Genomic DNA, 17,758 nt, shown 5'->3' with positions numbered 1-17,758 from the left:
GTGTAGAGACATTCTAAGTTGTTTCCATAGTCTCTCCACTTGTATTCTCATGTGAGCTACTGTAAATTGATCGACCCTTGCACTAACTTTTCACTTGATCTCATCTTTGCTATCTTGTTATGTGTTGCATGTATTCTAAAAGAGATAAGTAATACCATGGGCTAATGTTCAAAATTCTTCTCAACTCTGGTTCATGATTAGAGTTTAAAGTGTTGGAGTTTGTTGTAACTTCAACAATATTAGAACTTTTATGGAATGTAAATGGATTGTGTTCTATATATATATTTAGAAAGTGAAAAATAGGATTACAAATTTAGGTTCAAGATTAAAATAATGATATTAAAATTATACCAACTATAACAATAATTATGTGATATATATTTATGCAATAAAATGACACACATGAAATCAATTAGAAAATATCTATAAAAGAGAAATATCAATTCACATGTCATGACACACATGAAATCAGTTAGAAAATATCTATAAAAGAGAACTATCAATTCACATGTCATTGGGACATTATACCACCATTATTCTTTGGACGGGGCTATCCTTCCTACAAATTGCACCATTGATTAAATTTCAAAAAAATGGAAACACAATGATTTTTAAAAAAAAAATTAGCATTTGATCATGATCTATATATTTTGTAATCGAAAACAAAAAAATTAAGAAAATTTCGCAATGTTTTTGTGAATCTAAAAAAGAATCATGTTTGACTTTTTTTTATCTTTGGAATATTTTGTTTGAAGATTAGCCAACACCTTAATCTTTGTCATATAATGACCTTACATTCAACAGCTACTTAATGCAACAAATACAGCTACTTAATGCAACAAATAATACTTACTGTTAATGAACTCAAAAATAAAGACTTGCATTCAAGCAAACTTGATTTTCAACATGAACTGAATTCGATATTAATGTTACATAATCTTTAAAGATTCTTTAAGCATTAAAAACAATACAAACTCTCCTTGTGCTTTTAACGAAAACTTGTAATGTGGTTCTTACATTCAGAGAAGACTTAATTCCGAGCGACCTGGTCATTCTGATGTGAGAAAGCCTTTCCTTCTTACACATTCAAGACAATCAATAAAAATCCCTTTTTATCATTTTTCTTTAGTTAGAGATGGGGAAGATATTGATGTTTCCCCATCAAAACTTAAAATCCCACTCGTGTGGAATGGCATAGGTTGGCCCATACATGTTGGCTTCTCATGACCTGCCATGATAACTATCACATCTCCCCTTTCTACATCACACCACACATTCTCCATCTTTGCACCACAATCATGAGATTCAGAGCCATTCATTCCATTGTTGGTTTGTTCATGAACATCTGCAGGAACCATTCTTTTCCAATATGAGCATGCCAGAAAAATGAAAGCAAATATCATGAGAGCAAACATGGCACCTATCCCACCAAGCACAAATGAAGCCGTTTCATTGCCATTTGCTTGAATTTCATGGCCACCCAAGTAATCTTCATAAAATTCTTGGTTATTTCTCAAATCTCTCATACAAGTTTCACCTTCACACAACTCTCTGCCAACCGACATTACCCAAATGCTGAAAATGCTGAACAGTGTGTAAATTGATTGTGAAGAGAATGGAAATGATGAATCCAATATAAGGTGTCTGATCTTCAAATAGAATGATAAATTACAAAACACTTTCATCGTCTATTACCCACGTCTCCTGTTTCACTGCTCTCGCCGTCTTGTCTACAACCAAGCCGATACACGTATCACACAGTCGGTGGTTATTCTATTATTTTTAGGTCAGCTCTTCAAGATGTATAAGAACTTCACTGGAATAGGAATTTAATACAGATATAATCTTATTTTTAATATGGATGCGCACCTTAAATGCAATAGGAACATGACAAGAAGAACTTCCCTGTTTAATAAAAAAATCACGTCTAGGGCATTGGTAGGTTGTTTACAAGGTAGAACAGCGTCATGTGGCATGTTGTATAGATTCACGGGCTATTTCTTTTGTAAGTATCTTCGATCACATCCATGGTCATTTTCTTGTCCGATTGTGTCATTGGTTTACTTGCTTACATTTGGTGGTTTTAAGTTCAATAAATTTGATCAATTTTACCTCTCTTTCAATATTGAGATGGACTTTGAAGATATTTGTTTATTTAATTTAATTGATCTTATCTTACTTTTTATGATTTCCTCCTCTTTTAACCTCACACAATCATCTATCTGAATTTGCATTTCTTTCATTAATCTTTGTGTTTGGTAAAGCTATTCAATTTATCTAAAGATTCATTACCAAAAGAGTTACCAAATTGTAATAGTAAGTAAAGATTCATATAATTTCCAAAACGATAAAACATTAAAAAAATCCCCATTATCAAAATAACAACATAAATATAATAACAAAGAATGAAAAGTATCCTTATCTCAACTGCTGCCAGGAAATCCTCCTTTAGTTCTCTTCTTCCATATCCTCTCATGGCTTTGTTTTCTCATGAAATATAACAAGGAAAAACAGTCACGAGAGGATCACAACAATATAAGGCATGAATAATCAACTTCTTGCTAAACTAATTGATATCATGAATACCTATTTTGAAATCATTATCATTTCTTTGTAGCCAACTTTAAAGATGACCACTTTCAATGATAAATAGATATTGTAATTGAGAGACATAATTGAAGACTATAGTCACCATCTTGATAGAATCATCATCATTGTAGAGACTAATGCAACCCTTTTCATTATGGTCAACAAGAGAAAGTATATAGAAGAATAACCTCCCAAATAAACTTTCGGATCCATGTAGGATCACATCAAAGAATAATACCCTGTTTGTATTGAATCTTATAAAGAGCCTTCCTAGGTTCCTTTAATTAATCAAGAGATTATCATCTTTCTCTATATATGTGAAAACAAGGATATTATGGGTGGGTGGAAATCCATTGTACTCATCAAAACCTCTAACAAAGCTATGAAAAAAATGAATACTTGACAAGAATTTCATATTTTGATCCATTTATTGGATATTGAAGATTGGAGATTTTAGATAAAGGACCCCCTTTTATTTTTATAAAACTTAAAAATAAATGACAAGGTGTACTCTAGTACTTGAGGTTCTTTAACACCCTAATGATGATTTCTTTATCAAGATTGGGGATTAGGGATGCATGTTCAATTTATACCAAACGTTTTTACTAAGGGAAATTATTACCCCTGAAGCCCAATCTTTGGTACATTTAGGTTTTGCAGCCTTTGTTAATTGGGACCAAAGATCAAGTATTAAGAGGTTATGTTTACATGGAATAACACCCAAGATTTTGGAAACCTTAACCCTAAATCCATCAAGTTGAACAATTTGGTTTTGTTTTAATTTTTAAAATGATAAGTTATTGTATGTCAGCTAAATGGGTCTATTTGTTGATCTATTCCAATTTGAGGGTTATGCAAATAAACCATAATGAGTAAACCCTATAAGGTGACATGGAGCATGTTTGTGCTGAGTAAAAATTTGAGAACAGACAAAAGGTTTTGAAAAACCATTATTTAATACATAAGAATGATGAGGCTTTCTCCTAAGGTTGCTAACTAAATAGAAGAAAAAGAAACTCAAGCAAGCACAAACAAATGAAGAATATAAAAAGAACCCAAAAAATAAAAAACTTCCATAAACACCAAATGAGAATAGAGAAGATAAAACCTACCAAAAGTGTAAACAATTAACCATGAACATCGAGTCACAAGGATTCTCACACTTTGCAGTATGACTTTGACAACCATGAGAAGAATGCAACTAGAGCACATAGTATAACAATTGATTATTGTCAAGAACTCAAAGTTCTCTAATAACAAATTAAATTGTGATAAATTATTCCTAGAAGTTCCTTTGTATAGGAAACTTGCATGCATCACTAATGTACCTACCACAAAAATTGCAATGTCAAGCTCAAGATCGAGTCTCATGAGTAGGTTGGACAAGAAGGACATTGAGATCCAAAGTTAGAATTTGATGTTCACATGTTTATATGTGAACATCACATCCATAATGTACAAAGAGGAAATACCAAAAGGGTCTCAAATCAAGGGTATGACTTCCCTTTCATTGAAAAGGAAGAATTCAACTGTGATTATCTATAAGATATAGAAAAGAAAGGAAAGTTGGTGTTGAAAATTGAGGATTCACTATTCCCAAATTTAAAAGGAAAAACAAAAGGCTAAATACTGAACCTTAAAAATATTTTTTTAAAAAGACAAAGGGAAGAAATGAGAAACATTGTAGCGGGATAAACCCCTAGGATAAATGAAGAAAAGGGAAAAAAAAATGTAGGGTTTTATTTTTCTAAGTAGAAAAATGGTCTTGAATCCAAGGTACAAAACTTGTTTTATAGATCTCTCTAAAACAAAGGAGTAAACACTTTTGACCTAGAGCTATGAACTAGTGAGATACAAGTAGGAAATCTAGTCCCCAATATAACCGTTCAACAATATCCCCAATATGGAGTTACAGTGGTAGGAGTTGACAATGAAATGTTGGTTGGGTAGTTTATATTTTGTCTTCCATATTTTGTTTCAAATTTTGAATGCGACTTTAATTTTATAATGTCTATAAATAATAAATCATATACATCTATAGTTGAAGATATATATATTAGTTTTAATGTATAGCCAAAATATGAATATGGCTATTTGTACCAATTTTATTTATGGATGACATATTAGATTTCGGTTTTTTATGCATCATGAATAGGGAATTTATTTATTGGTTGATAAGACCCTTCTTTTGATATTTTGTAATCCCTTTTTAATAGCTTAAAATATTTTAATATATAATCAAGCTTATAGCCTTTTTCGAAAAAAAACAATATCACTAGAGTGAGGTTTGAACATTGATGGAAATAAAAAGAACATGCCAACTTAACCACCACACAATGCTAATATTGAAAATATCCAATTGCACATTTATATTATTACTCTTTAATCATACAAGTGGTATATTCTTATGCATTCCTTCATATAGTATTGTGTTTCTTTTCCTAATAATGAATCTTAAGCTTTATTACGTACATGCTAGAGGGATTGCATTTAACTTGTCTATTTTTCCTTGGTTATCTTTCTTAAGGCGTGTTTCTTTATGTTTCCAATCTCTAGTGACCAGGTGTCATTTTTTTACCATTGGCCTCCATATGACCTAATAGAAATGAATAGATCTATCCTACCAACATGGACGGAAATATACTTGGAACTTTGTTTATTCCTAATAGTGGAAATTATGAATTTGCATATAATACAATAATTATCATTTTTAATCTTTAAAACCTTGGAGGTATATACCAAAACACAAAAAAATGATGATTATACATTTTTGTATTTGATTCAAAGTCTATATGTTGTAGTTGGTTTGTGGAAAAAGTGATCGTAGACTAGCATATGCATTAACCTACACTAATGCTACTCTTGTACAATAATAGAGATGTGAGTGGACTTGTATTTCTAGCCATAAGGAAGAGCCAAGTTGTCCTAGACTCAAATTTTAATTTGATATTGTATTTTGTAAGGAATGGTTGTGTGTGAAATGGACCAGGCTAAAAAAGATTGAATTGAATAAGTTCAATAGAATGTAGAAGATACAAATTTGAAGTATAAAATAGGAAATACAAATTGGAAATGAGATACAAAGTGCTAGGCCCTATTGTAATTGTTTTTCTAATTGAAACCAATTCTAGAAATGATCTAAGAATGAATCAAAGTCATTATTCTGAAAAAAGTTGGTGAAAAGGAGTTTGAAGACGAATATGGAACTCTAAAGACCTAGAATTTCTTTGTCTTGAGTCTAAGAATATTTATAACAATATATTAAATTTTTTTATGTTGTTGCCACAATCAAAATCCTTTAGATCTATAGTTGCATATATGAAAGAGGGGAAAATATTTTGTTGTACAAGGTCTTTCCTTAGTCAAATTCCATGTCGGTGTTCTCACCTCCATATTAATTAACTATGTTGATGATGATAGTAATTGTATGCTTCTACAAGAGAAAAGGAAAACAAATAGCATAAATGAGAATGCTTATCTTAGGCATGAAACACTTGTTTGAATCTCATGTTAGGTGATGATCTTTTGTTTCATGAAGTCATGCAACATGCTACTATACCATGAGAATTTAATAATAATGAGGAGAGTTTTGGTGTTACTCCATGTTCTAGGAGGATAACTAGAGCCTATACAAAGAAGAAGGAAACCACCATTTCTAAGGAGATACTAGATCTTAAGGGTGTGGCTTAGAAGATGAACTAATTGGATGAAGAGGTTGCTTTGACCTTAAAATCTCTGGGCTATGCGTCAAATTCTCTACCCTTTGATTTTCCAATTTTTTTTTGTTAGTTGACATGTTGGCTACTGACTAGAATTTTCCTAGTTTTTGGTGGTAAGCTAGAATTGTCTTTGTCTACCTATTTATCTTTGTTTTGTTGAATGTGTTGGGGGCTTCTACCATTTTAAATAATGCAATATGGATGTAAATAGGGTTTTAGGTCCCTTCAAAACCCATTTTTCTTAATTCAAAAGAATGATAATTTAATAATAATGTCCAATAAATAATTAGACGATATTTGATAACAAAACAATGTGTGTGTGATTGATTATTTAGTCTCATACTCCTTATCTTGATTGATACTGAACACTAGAGATTGAGGGGGAGAGAGATTCTTATGAGTATTAATGAAAGGGAATTGCTTTTATATTTAACTAACACCTTTCACAAATAAGTATTTGGGAAATGCCAACAATAAGGTCTTTTTTGTTAAAGCCAACTTGAACCTAAAATCTAAACACTAAAAGTTTTGATCAAATTGGAAGTACACTATAATTGGTACAGTAGTGTCATGCCTTACTTGGTTGTTCACAAAGGCTAGGCACAATAGGACATGACCAATTTTTCTAATCAAGGCTCAAGACATGCATTTTTTTAAAGATCAATGACGCACACCAAAATTAGTAAAAAAATACAATATAAAGTTTTGAGTGACAATAACTTACTATGATACAAAATGAAAATTTGTTCATTTGGATATTTTTTTCAAATACGATTGAAAAGTATTACAAATTAAATCAGCCTCAAAGACATTATTACTTGTGCATGCTTCTTAGCAAAACTGATTTCCAAATATTGGTATCATATAGGCGATCATGTCCTTTTTGATGTGAGAAACATGATCAAAAGCTTCATTCTTTTGAATCTTGTTTTATGATAGTTCCATTCACCTATTTAATAGAGGTTGGCTATCTATCTAAAAAGGATACACCCCCAAGTCACTTTTTTGATAAAGTGAACAAGATTACTGATAAATATATGAAAATACCTAGGAAACTAGCAAGTTGGGTTTCCATGAAAGTTTTTAAAAATGAACATTTCCCTTTTGAATAGATATTCTATTTGTTGTCACATAAGAACATGTAATTACGATCCTCTTAGAGTTTACAATATATTTTAATTTTCCATTGTATTATTGTGTAAACGTTAACATTCTTTTGTGTAAATGAACTTGCCAAGGTTGTGCTCCTTTTCTTATGCAAACCAAGTTAGGAGAAAATGTATATTTATAATCTCTTTTATTGCCAACGTGCTCTTTTGTTACTAAATGGTGTTTAGTTTTTTTTTATATATCTAATATATAAATTGATAAAAAATCCTTGCATTTCAATTTAGTCATTGTTTTGCATGACATAGTGATATATATGAGTGCCTTATCATTAGTATAGGTTGAGACCCAATCTTTCCTATTTGGTATCATTAATTTAGTGGACTTGTTTTGCTAACCCATATTGAAACTCTTATGATGGGTTATTACATGAGCTAAGCCTTTTGTTAGTACAATGGACAATTGTATTTAGTGTGTAACAAGGAAAGTAAATTCATGTGAGAATATTTCTCTAGTTATGTATATTTATTGCTATGAGAAAAACTGAAATATAAATATAAGCCTATATTAGATAATATTGTATTACAACTATTGACACAAAAAAATTGTTAACCATATTTCCTTTCGTTTTGTCTCATACATAATTCAAAATTCTACGCAAATTGTAAGATCTATATATTCTTTTTCTCTAATACATAAAAAATATATTTGCAAAAAGAGGAGTAAAAATTTATTAAGACAGAAAGGAATATAACAAGGAGAGCTCAACAAGGAGCTTGATCCTGAGCAACAAGATCATACCATATAAATTAAAAATTGGTCTAAAAAAATATTGAAATATTTTTTTAACTTTTATAATCAGAATTTAAACTTGTAATGAACCAAGCACACTGGAGGTGAGTTAAACCTACACTACAATGAACAATGGAAATACTATAAAATGTTTTTGAGTATACAAGATCACTTACAACTGTGCTCTTCTATTTTCAAACACATAAGTGTTTTCTGCTATCATTTTGTTTGTAAAGCTGAAGAGTTATACATTGACTCCATTATAAAACATAAGCATGACCAAGTATATCCAAAAAACATAAGACTTTTAGGGTCCATTTGGCAACGGGAATACAAGCAGAATAGGCATATGTAAATTCTTAAAATTTTGAATTCTTTGTTTGGATGCACCAAATCGGAAATTGGAATACAAAATAAAATAGCAATATGTATTCCAATTTTGGCCCAAAAATGAGGTTGTGCAATTCCACCCAAATAAGTGGAATTGGAATACGTATTCCTATTCCAGTTCTATTTATTTTAGAAAACATAAATTTTTGGGTCCACGAGTTCCCCATCAAATTCTGGCTGAACCAAACAGAGAACAGGAATATGTACCCCTTTTTTATTCCAGAATAGCTATTCCTATTTCCGCAGCTGCTTTTGTAGTTGGATTGGCCAAAAAAGAGGGATGCTCATCTCCTGGCATAACAACTACCACTTTGGCCTCCATAATATCTGAATTAACCATCTTCCTCTTTCGATAAAAACCAACTCCTCCACTCTCCTCATCCAAATAACAAACAGGCCGGTGAACACATGAACACAAAACCATGGTCATCAAAACAGCAGCTGATAGAACTACAATGCCTGCCACTCCGCCTAATAAATACAAAACTGGAAACTGATCAAGTGAAGCCATTTTCTGGCATTAAGACTCTCTTTGTGTTCTTACAAATACCCCATTTTCATCACAGGACTTTGATCTGATTGGTATGGAAAGGCCAGAGTTCATTAATGATGAATTGATACTTCTTAACGTCCACCAATCTTTGTATTGCAAGAGTGGAAATCTTGACGTTAATGGAAATTCAATTGGTTACTTACATGGTGGATGTCCCATTTCCTCCTCCTTAAAGTTTAGTGCATAATAATGCAAAGTATTAATAAGGAGACTATACGGGACTCATATTAAATATTGATCTTTTCAACTTTTAAACTTATGGTGGAGAATTCTCTGCTTGTATCATCATGGTAGACCAATATTACTTTACTTTTACCTTTCTTATTATTCAAATACAGGAAATGACCTTTCATTATATGAATACTAATTTTATGTAGTTTTGGTGATAATGTGACATTGCATGTCTCTTGATGAATATTTCTTTTATAGCTTTTTAATGGTTTAAAAAAAATAGAAAATCAAATGGTTGATTATTTAGTGATATATTAATGTCAATATATAATATCTTTTTATTATATGTGTTGAAAGATGAGGTGTAAAATAGTCATCTATTTATCATTGGACCATTTGATATTTAAGTGGGCATTCATGTAGTCAATAGAAATCATTATTTATACAAATTTATAGTATTTAAAATAAGTTTTAAACTATCCAACTCATTAAGTCCATTCTTGAACAATAAATTTCAATGTGATTGATGACAACAACTATTTCCAACTTTTTATAAGGAATTTTATTGCAAGAAGTTTTATTTTTTACAAGATGCTTCTATATGAGAGTAATTGTATGAAAATTAGTGTTGGTGTTAAAAAAATTCATTGTAGGTTTCTTATTAGGCCCATCTATAAGAAAAACTCAACCCGTTTAATATTGTTTTCTTTTAGAATATTAAGTTAGCTATTTATTTTTTTCACTTTATACGGACTTGAAGGCAATATGATCTCATACCTCATATACTTCACCACCTTGCATGAAGACTTTTGTGGTGACTTCAATTAAAACCTCTACCTTTAATTTCTCTCATTGTTGCTTTAAGGAAAGAACACAATTATTATGTCATGTTGATTGCTGACATTGATGATCAATATCCAATTATTTTTAAAACTTATAAACCCAATGATCGCTTAGAAAGAGTAATTATTGATATGGTTGGATGGAATGTTGCCCCCTTCTATTTAATTCATTTGTGAAAATTTTGATATCAAGAAGTCACATAAAGACAAAGTAAGGGATCCTTTCAATATTACTATGTTTTGCATGAGAAAGAGGATTGATTTTATTTTAAGGATCACCAAAGATTTTGAAATCTATATTCCATTAATAATATTCGAACTCTGTTAAATCCTTTCTTTACTTGATCTAACCTTAAAATGGATCACATTAGTCTCTTCAAGATATTGGATCACATTTTATTTTTATTATCAATGGATCATTCATGATATCCTTTTATCACTAAAACTTGAGTAAGAGTTTAACCAACATTTTACTTGAATTTGAATCTTTTTCAATTATTGATAAAGAAAAATTGACAATCCAAAACTTTGAGAGTAAGTAGGTAAAGGTATACTAATATTATACACAAATAAGACATAAGCCACATTCAAACAAATCATGTTTACCGATACATGACAAAAAGAGTGGCTTCATGCAATCATACAATGACAATGAAGACTTAAACACAAACTCATGATGATAGACAATAAGACACCTACATGCCTAATATGTATATTAACACATAGATCTCAACTGGACACAAGTGTGAGGATACTTTGTTAAAACAATTCATCTATAAATAGTCACCATTAGAACCCTCTCTAGATGAAAATCTCCCTTAACATATTAGAAGGGATAAACAACCTCCATCTACCTTAGGCCAATACAATAGTATTTATTCCATTAAAAATATGTTTAATGTAGGTGATCAAAATGGGATGTAAAATCTTTTCCCAATAGAACAATTTATCATCTCAATTTTCAACTCTATAAAAAATATAAAGAAATGTCAAAAATTTAAATAAAACATGTTATTCTATTTTCAATCAAATTTATTAATATAATTTTAAATAATTAAAGCAAAAATCTCTTATTAGGGTATCGCTTTATAATGCTGACTATTTACTTTCCAATCCTTATATATATTGTAATGATCCCATCTTTTGGCCTTCACGTTCTCCAAAGTCTAAGTGGAGGATAAGAAGAAATTAAATTAATTTCTTATAAAGTCATTCAATTTAAAGGTGACTTTGTATTTAATTATTAATTACAAGGGAGTAGCTTCTAGGGTATGTATTAATTATTGGAAGGACGGAAGCCTCTCGATTTAATTAATTATTTCCAGGGAGGAGTTTCTATGGTATGCATTAATTATTGGAAGGAGGAAGCTTCTAGCCCTTGCAATTAATTAATGTTTTAGTTCCTTCCAGAAGGATGAAGAAAAGGATAAATAGGGCTGAAAGTCTCATTGTTGAGCATCGGATGATTATAACTTGCATTTGATAAGAGCTTGGATGTGTGAATCACACTCTTTTTTGGCAATAGGGGACGTTCATTCTCTGTTGTAACATTCTAGACGTCATTCCCTTAGGGTTTGGCCTTTGGAATACATCTCTTTGTACTTGATTGCAACATTTTTAGAATTAATATAATTTTAGTAGTTGGTTCAGCTTTTGGGCATTCCTAGGTGTCCATTACATATATTTATTAGAAGACAACTTTAACTATTTTCTTCCCATGTATTGTAATGAGTCATAAAAAAATTAATTCTTTACCACTTCAAATTATATTAAAATGATTCACAATAATACCTTAAATAAAAGTTATTAAATCCAAGATAATAAAGTTATTTCAAATAATTAAAAGCATTTTTTTATTATACCTTTAATACTTACAAAACTATGACCATGACAATGGTTGCTTTAAATGTGTATTTGTGTCCTTAATGACAATTTTTTTTCAAAAACATAACATAATGATCTAAGTTTATGTTGTTCAAACATTAATATAAATAAAATTTTAGCTTAGATAATCATATTTAGTGGACTAAGTCATCAACTATCTACTTAAAAAATGAATATGCAACCTACTTAATCCTTCTTAGGGTCAAACATATTGAAATATGGCATGCAAACAAATATCAAGGGAAGTCTTAGCTAGAGATATATGTAAATACAATCATGCCTTGCAAATCCTCAAATATTTGATTAAGTATTTGATTTCTCAAATATTCATCTAATATTCACATTCATTTGACAAGAACATTTTTTTTTATAGTTTTCCAAACATAAAGATAATCAAGATAGATACAACATAGTTGATGAAGGGTACTCCCCTTATAACCACAAAAATACACAACAAAATAGAGAAATAACAACAATTTGTGAGAATACAAAGTTGGCTTCAAGTATTATATCTAATAAAATAGAATTACAATATTTAGAAATAGAACATGAAAAGCTACATTGGAATTTTCCTTACAATATTCTATAGGCTAGAGCCACCATCTATCTATCCAACTTTCCTAGACAACCTTACGAGCCTTCTTTGTATAGACAAATTTTCACAACCCAAGAAGGTTCTAGAAATTTTAGCTCTAAATCTTGAGCCCAACCAACCCTAAGATATTATTAATCATATTTTATTAAATTAGAGTAGGCCCCAAGAAGTTTCAAAACTCAAAAGAAAATTTGAAGGAATTTCAAATTTCAAGCAACACAACTTTTGGAGACCATAAGTCATCACTAGTTGCTCTAATTGGCTAATATGACCCCATTTTGGAAATTCCACAAAGCTATGAACTTGGTAGTGATCAAAGGGGATGGTGTTATCATAGAGTTAAGTGATGATATGGTTATACCAGAGGGAATTGGGAGTGTCTAAATGACAAATGATAAGGGAATCAAGTTGAGTAATGCAGGTTGAACCACCTCTTCTACTAAGAACTCATATCACTCGTGTTGCTCCGGTAATTGAAGCAAGGAGACCAAGGTGGCCATGGTATCTACTACTCTGTTCTTGTCTCTAGGAATTTGTTCAAAAGTAATATGAACAAATTATGCCTTAAGTATGTCAACCATATGTTTGTAAGGAAATAACTTTTCATCTTTGGTTTGATATGTGTCAGTGACTTGATCGATGATCAACTAGGAATCTTCGTAAACCTCTAACACTATTAGTTTCCATTCTAAAGCTAGCTTGAGGCCTAAGACCAAGGCTTCATATTCCACCATATTGTTGGTGCAAGGGAAAAGTAGTTTGTAGGATTTGGGGATGGTAAAACCTAGTGGCATGATGAACAAAATACCGGCGCCTGAACCATGGTGTGTGTAAGAACCATCAAAATATAACTTCCAAGTTACTGGCTCTATTTGAAGAATGTGCATATCTAGAAAATTAGCTAAGATAGGATTCGAGCTCTCTATAGGTGCATCTGCCAATTGGTCGGCGATGGCTTGTCCTTTTATTGCTTTCATATTGACATACTCGATATCAAATTTTCTTAAGATCATCACCCACTTGGTCAATCTATCTGTCAATGTTGTTTTGTTGAGAAGATATTTGAGGGGATCAATCTTAGAAATGAGCTTGACCTTATGTGTCAAAAGATAATGGCGTAGTTTTTGGGAAGCACAAACTATGGCTAAACATGCCTTTTCAATAAAGGAGTAATTTAGCTTATAGTTGACAAGGGTGCGACTAATGTAATAAATGGCCCTTTCCTTTCCTTGGTCATTTTCTTGTGCTAAGAGGGCTCCAATTGATTTTTTAGTTAGGGAAATATACAACAATAATGGTTTGTGTAATACTGGAGGCACCAACACTGGCGGATTCATCAAATACGTTTTGCATAAATCAAAAGCTTTCTGACACCGATTATCCCATTTGAAAATTATGTCTTTGTGTAATAAGTGGGTGAAAGGTACATACTTCTCTGCTAACTAGGAAATGAAACAAAAAACTAATCAAAGCCTTCCTCAGAGAGAATGTAGTTGACTTAGGTTCTTCAATGGTTGCATGGTAACCATGGCTTGTACCTTTTCAGGTTCAACTTCTATCCCTTTGGCCGAGACAATGTATCTTAGAAGCTTGCCAGATTTGATGTCAAAAGCACATTTCTTTGGATTTAGCCTAACTTTGAATGTTTCTAAGTGGGTAAATATCTTGTCCAAGATGGGGAGATGTTCTTCTCAAGTATGGGATTTGGCAAGGATATCATCTACATAGTCTTTCATAAAGATGTGCATCATGTCATGAAAGATAGTGGTCATGGCCCACTGATAGGTAGCCCCTCTGTTCTTCATCCCAAAGGGCATCACATTCCAAAAAAATGTGCCCCATGCACAAGTAAAGGTTTTTTTCTCTTGGTCCTTTGGAGCTATCCTAATTTGATTATACCCTAAAAATCCATCCATAAGTGAAAACATGGAATGGCTCGCTATCAAATCTACAATGGTGTCAATGTTGGGAAGAGGGAAGTCATCTTTAGAACATGCTTTGTTCACATCCCGAAAATCAATGCAGATGTGTATGCTACCAACCTTCTTTGATATAGGCACAATTTTTGATATCCATGATGATATGCTAGGGGCCATATGAAGTTGGTACTAATCAATTTCTCCAATTCTACTTTGACTAGTAGAACTATGTAAGGATGCATTTTCCTGAGTTTTTGTTTGACCGACTGGACCTCTGGAGAAATGTTGAGGTGATGGAGGATTTTGTTGGGTCTAATCTTGGCATGTCTGCATAAGACCATGGAAATTTTATTTGCCTCTCTTTAAAGAAGCAAATGAATGCGGCTCTTTCCTCTATACTTAAAGACTACACTAAATAGATGATCCTCGATTCCTCTTTTGTACTGATGTTTACTTTTTTAGTTGGATCGACTAAAATGGATGATCTTTCCTTAGAGTACATAGGTAAGATATCAACCATCTCATCCATGGGTGCCACAGTTGGGTTTTCACCATTGGATGCGTCACTTCTATTTTTTTCTATTTTTTTTCTCAAGATCGGCTACAACTTGGTAGTGATCCTCAAGGCTATGAACTGCTTAGCCTATACTAGTATGATTGAGATGATTGATATCAGACTCAGGTGTGTAATTTTCTTTGGTTCTTCATAAATGAGATGGTTCAACTACATTAAGGTAGATGAAGACATCGCGGTTAGTGTCAAAATGGGGAATATGGTGAGGCTCAGTTGTATCCCAGCTAATGAGTTCAGGATGGACTAGGGAGAGTGATTCATAATATGGAAAGGGTTTTGTGGGGTTCAAATACATGATCTCATTAGATGGCTCATACACTGTATGAGTTAGGTCTATGACATGTGCTTCCTCTAAAGTGTCAAGAAAAGTAGCGCTTACCAGTGGCTCGTAGTAGTTATCTTTGAATTCTACTAGAAAGAAGTCAAGAAATAGGGTTTGAAACTAGAATCTTTCAATATGCTCATCATCCTATTCTGTAGTAGCCCCTAAGTTGTTCTATTGTACTCTGACCCTTGGTGGAGTAAGATCCAGATGAGAGATTGATCTTTGTGAGGTTGATCTTTGTGCATTAAAATCATTGGATACAGGAATGTGAACAACATGATATTCTTTGTCATGGATGAACTCTTTAGATAATGATTCAAACTCCCACTTAGTGGAGTCGTCACCATCTTCATTATTGGAGGTGTCCATGAGCGGTTCTCTTGTGTGGTGTGAACCAGGGAGAGATAGATTTTCATTTATTATATCAGTTTCCTTCTTGCTATTAGCACCTCTTTCTTTCAGTACCCATGCTAGAGTGGAAGAGGTAGATTCACTATGCTTGGGAAGAGATTTGGGGGTGCTCTATGCTTTGCCTTTTTCTCTATATCCTACCCCTATTTTGGATTTGTTGGATCAAAACTATGCTACAAGAGGTTTGACAATGCCTTTCCCTTTCCCTAAGGGACCTTCTCCCATATATCCCATCTTTTTCATTAGATCAAAACCTTTTTCGTGTAGATGGGGGGAGATGTCAATATTTTTTTTATTGATTTCTTCTGTTGTGCTTGGGGGTACTCCACTTGCCTTAAAAAAAATGTGCATGATATGACCTAGTGGTGGATAATGGTTTGCCATGAGATCTTGGAGAGAGTAGGGGATCAAATAAGGAGACCAAGTACTCACCTACCCCTCTGCATTTCAGTTGCACTTCCTATCAAAATCCTTCATCAACCTATCCATTTCTTCATAATATATCTATTTAGGGTCTTTTGGTGATGACGGTGAATGAATGGAAGAACTTGAACAACCAAGTTTCTCTTTAGCCTTAGTCAATATAGATGAGTGGTCGTTATTTTGGTTGGTAGAACATGAAGTATCTATTGATGTGGATTGGCTGAGGTCATTTGTCAGGGTTCTAGTATCTTCCTTGTTATGAGGAACAAGGGAGTTAAAATATTGTGTAAAGTTTTGGTCCCCAAGTATGGTCACCTCTTGGCCCATGTATGGAAATTTAAGACATTGATGGTAATTGGAGGGAAAAACTTGCATGTCATGAATCCACGATCTTCCTAACAAGATGTTATAAGTTAATTGCAAGTCTAAGACTTGACAAATAGTTTCTTTCACAACCATTCTGACCCTAATCGATAGAATAACCATGCCTTTGGAGGATCGCTCCTCATCATCATAAGCTTTGATGGTGATTTTCTTCCTTGGATCAACAAGATCTTCCATATATCCTAGGGCTTTCACTAAATTTAGTGTGCACATGTTGAGAACTACCCCAAGATCAACTAATGGTCTCTTAACTCTGTTTCTGTGGAGAAAGACTTTAATATGCAAAGGAGAATTTTGTGGCTAGATGACATAATCTTGGGTTGAAATGGAGATGCAATGAGGAGCCACAAGATTTTTTACCATGTTTTGAAACCTACTCACATCTAGGTCATTTGGCACTAAGGCTTTGGTTAGGATTTCTTTATGCTCTGGTGAGATTTGCAACAACTAAAAAATGGAGATATGAGTGGGAGTCTTAAGTAGCTAGTTGACCAGGTTGTATTTAGGCAAGGAGGAACTCATAGTTGCATGATCAAAATTTGTTACAAGTCCTGGTAAAATGAATTTATAGGCCTAACCTCGGGTAATAGCATTTGATGATTGTTTCTTGTTTTTATCCTTAATTATGATGACATTTATGGTATCATCAGATCTAGAGATCATGTCGATGGTGTTATCATAGTGATGTGCTTAATTAACCTTATCATGAAGAGGTGTCTTTTGATTAGCTCTAGAGGATTCACCCTTTTCATGACTCATGAAAGGGTTCTTGAAGGTCATATGGTCTTCATTGTTGCTAAGGTTATTCACTTTGATAGTTTCGTCATTGATTAATTTTTGTATGGCCCCCTTAAGGGAAAAAAAATTATTTGTTAAGTTCCCCCTATTTTTTTGATAGGCAAAAATGGGCTTGTCATTCCACCACTTCAGTTTAACTTGGGGTTCATATGGTTTGGCCTCAGGTAGCACAATGAGTTCATTGGCCAAGATGGTTTGCAAAACACTCTCATAAGACACCCCGATAGGTGTATATTCCTTGGGTATACTGAAAGACTGATATCTTCATGGGGGAGGAGCTTG

Source organism: Cupressus sempervirens, chromosome 9 (assembly GCF_028749045.1).
Source record: "Cupressus sempervirens isolate cs-2001-9-10 chromosome 9, ASM2874904v1, whole genome shotgun sequence".
Classification (NCBI taxonomy): Eukaryota; Viridiplantae; Streptophyta; class Pinopsida; order Cupressales; family Cupressaceae; genus Cupressus; species Cupressus sempervirens.
Note: the sequence above shows the minus strand (reverse complement) of the source record.